General features: G+C 43.2%; 1 pseudogene; it reads left to right on the top strand.

Moving 5' to 3' along the window:
• The first annotated feature begins 1176 nt into the window (after positions 1 to 1176).
• On the top strand, positions 1177 to 3070 carry LOC140740963 (sin3 histone deacetylase corepressor complex component SDS3-like; annotated as a pseudogene).
• The last annotated feature ends 752 nt before the right edge of the window (positions 3071 to 3822 follow it).

The raw sequence follows: 3822 nt of genomic DNA, 5'->3' as shown, positions 1-3822 counted from the left end.
TCCAAGGGAGATAAAAAGAAACAACAGCTAGACGGAGCGTACTCGTGGCGCTAGCGAAAAGGTCACATGAATCCAAAAAAGGGGGAAACGGGGCTAAATTAACATAACAAAGATGGCGATGATTGGAACCATTACAGCATTCGATAGTGACTGGGCATCTTACACTGAGAGAGTGGAGTTATATCATGAGGCTGACGGTGTTAATGATGAAAAGAAAGCCAGCGTCTTACTCAGTATTATGGGAGCTAAAACATATGGGCTGCTGCAGAGCGCGTTAACCCCTGAAAAGCCAGCTGACAAAACATTCAAGCAAATAGTAGACACTCTCCAACAGCATTTAAACCCCAAACCACTGGTCATTGCTGAAAGATTTGAATTTCACAATCGGAATCAGAACAAAAATGAAAGCATTTCTGAATATTGTGCTGAATTGTGCAAATTATCCAAACATTGTCTATAATTTGGAGCTGGTCTATCGGACGCATTGAGGGACAGGTTAGCGTGTGGCACGCACTGTGAAACCACACTGAAGAAGATTCTGTGTGAAAGGAACCTTACATTCGAGGAAGTGCTGAACATTGCAATATCGAAGGAAACAGGGGCATGGGGCACTTCCGAGATACAACAAAAATCTCTGCAATATGCCACAAATAAAATGTCACTGAGCAGAAATGAAGGAAAGGAATGTTACCGTTGTGAGAACAGGTCACATGACCCTGATGCTTGTTGGTTTAAAGACGAAGAATGCCGAAACAGTGGCGAACAGGGCCACACTGGCAAAGTATGCAAAGCTAGTAAACAGCAGGAAAAGGGCAAAATACAGGGAAACAAGAAACCCCAAGAAGGAAAATACAACAAGGTACACAAAATGAAAGAAGGCAGTTCTGATGAAAACAACTCAGACGAAAGTGAATGGTCTTGTCTGCAACTTCACTGCGTGAAAGAGACAGATGATCGAAGAATAATAAGGATCACCCCACAAGTGGCAGGCGTGAGACTGAAAATGGAGTTCGCAGGCTCAGCTTTAACAGTGATAAAGGCTCAGCTCAGCTGTACATGACTACAAACGACTGTTTTCTCACATACCTCTAAAACAAACTAAACTACTGCTGACAGAAAGTGTGTCCCAAAGGTAAAATTAAAATGACAGTGACCTAAGGAGAAAAAACACAGAAGATGAAACTATATGTGCTGAAAAATGGAGGACCACCGTTGCTGGGATGTGAATGGCTCAGGAAAATCCAGTTGGATTGGCACACCATCAAGGCACTAGATGTGTCAACAAAGGAGGGCAGCTTGGCGGGGAAGATGTCCGCAGCTCTCCTCTCACCAATTGTCGACTATTACAACGATGAGGAGGAGCTAGACAGCGTCGACATTGGGGACGAACGCAGTATCCGTGGCCGCGACTCGGATGAAGATACAGAGGATGCAAGGGAGACAGATATTGCCAATAAGCAGGATGATGAAGATTACCTGGAAGTGAAAGAGCAGATGTACCAGGAGAAATTGACATCTCTCAGAAGACAGCTACAGCAGTTACAGGAAGGCACTCTGCAGGAGTATCAGAAAAGGATGAAGCGACTAGATCAACAATTCAAGCAAGGAATACGAAATGCAGAGCTTGTTCTGCAACTGGAGATAGAACAAGGGAAAGGAATTATATTAGAGAGAAGAAAGCAGCAGTGAAGGAATTTGAAGATAAAAAGATTGAGTTAGAAGAAAAGAAAAAGATGATAGATAGATAGATAGATAGATAGATAGATACTTTATTCATCCCCATGGGGAAATTCAACTTTTTTTCCAATGTCCCATACACTTGTTGTAGCAAAACTAATTACATACAATACTTAACTCAGTAAAATATGATATGCATCTAAATCACTATCTCAAAAAGCATTAATAATAGCTTTTAAAAAGTTCTTAAGTCCTGGCGGTAGAATTGTAAAGCCTAATGGCATTGGGGAGTATTGACCTCTTCATCCTGTCTGAGGAGCATTGCATCAATAGTAACCTGTCGCTGAAACTGCTTCTCTGTCTCTGGATGGTGCTATGTAGAGGATGTTCAGAGTTATCCATAATTGACCGTAGCCTACTCAGCGCCCTTCGCTCAGCTACCGATGTTAAACTCTCCAGAACTTTGCCCACGACAGAGCCCGCCTTCCTTACCAGCTTATTAAGACGTGAGGCGTCCCTCTTCTTAATGCTTCCTCCCCAACACACCACCACAAAGAAGAGGGCGCTCTCCACAACTGACCTATAGAACATCTTCAGCATCTCACTGCAGACATTGAATGACGCCAACCTTCTTAGGAAGTACAGTCGACTCTGTGCCTTCCTGCACAAGGCATCTGTGTTGGCAGTCCAGTCTAGCTTCTCGTCTAACTGTACTCCCAGATACTTGTAGGTCTTAACCTGCTCCACACATTCTCCATTAATGATCACTGGCTCCATATGAGGCCTAGATCTCCTAAAGTCCACCACCATCTCCTTGGTCTTGGTGATATTGAGACGCAGGTAGTTAGAGTTGCACCATATCACAAAGTCCTGTATCAGTTTCCTATACTCCTCCTCCTGTCCATTCCTGACACACCCCACTATGGCCGTGTCATCAGCGAACTTCTGCACATGGCAGGACTCCGAGTTATATTGGAAGTCTGATGTGTACAGGGTGAACAGGACCGGAGAGAGTACGGTTCCCTGCGGCGCTCCTGTGCTGCTGACAATTGAGACAATTGAGAGGCTAACAATGGAACTCACAGGAGATTCTATGGAGGTAAAGCCAATAACGACTAGGAAACTGAGGAGGAGACCTAATGATCCTGTTCCAATTACCGACAAAAGACAAAATCCTACACCTGCGCAGTTAAATTACTTGTTAACAGATGAACAGATAATGGAGGATCTGCGAACTCTCAATAAGCTTAAATCTCCGAAAAGGCCAGGATCTCCATCTTCTCCTGAACAATTTCCTTGGGAAAGATCCATGAAAATTGGTCATCCCTTAAAAGCTCTTCGACAAAATCAATTCCACTCAAACAGAACAGCTTTCGCACAAGGTAAATCCTGAACCAACCATTTCCTCCACTGAGAATCGTACACTTAATCCCTTGCAAGAAAGTTCCTTTTGCACATACGTATTTTCAATCCTGTCAATCCTGTGTCTTGTTTTTCACAAAGAAGTTGGGAAACAGCATCAAAACAGGTGAATTCTGGCAACGAACTGTAAGGTTTCTATTGTATTTTCACACTTGCTGACTGCACATCTGAAGAAATTCTCCTTCTTGAACCAGACAGACAGCACTGCAGGTAATCCTTAATATCAGCAACACTGTACTTTAACAGCAGCTTAACAACAATAGAACCAACAAGTGGATTTCCATCAAACGGTGAAAGATTACTGGTAGAGTACTGATCTTTCTGTGAGTCATCGGATTGCCCCGACTTTTGAATAACTAGCAGAGACAGCAGATCAGCAACCACTTCGTCTTTGAAGCAGACCACAGAAACCAGAGCTACGACAAACACATCACAACTCTTGCGAAATATGACTAATTTAGCTACAGCTGCACATACTTCTTCTGTCACTGCTGGTACATATTCATCATCTAAAGAGAACGGCACAGTGGGCAGTCCCCACCCCCCAGAGAATTCAACAAAAAGTTTAAAAGAAGCTTGTTATAATTTGATAGTATCACATTACTTTGTTATAATTATAACAAATTATAAATTGGAGAAGCTTATAACTATGACAGGTGGAGAAGGTGATGGGGGGACAGGCAGGTGGAGAAGGTGATGGGGTGACAGGCAGGTGGAGAAGGT

This window comes from Hemitrygon akajei, chromosome 17, assembly GCF_048418815.1.
Source record: "Hemitrygon akajei chromosome 17, sHemAka1.3, whole genome shotgun sequence".
In the NCBI taxonomy this organism is placed as follows: domain Eukaryota; kingdom Metazoa; phylum Chordata; class Chondrichthyes; order Myliobatiformes; family Dasyatidae; genus Hemitrygon; species Hemitrygon akajei.
The sequence above is the reverse complement of the archived record's forward strand: the minus strand, read 5'-3'. Positions and strand labels throughout refer to the sequence as shown.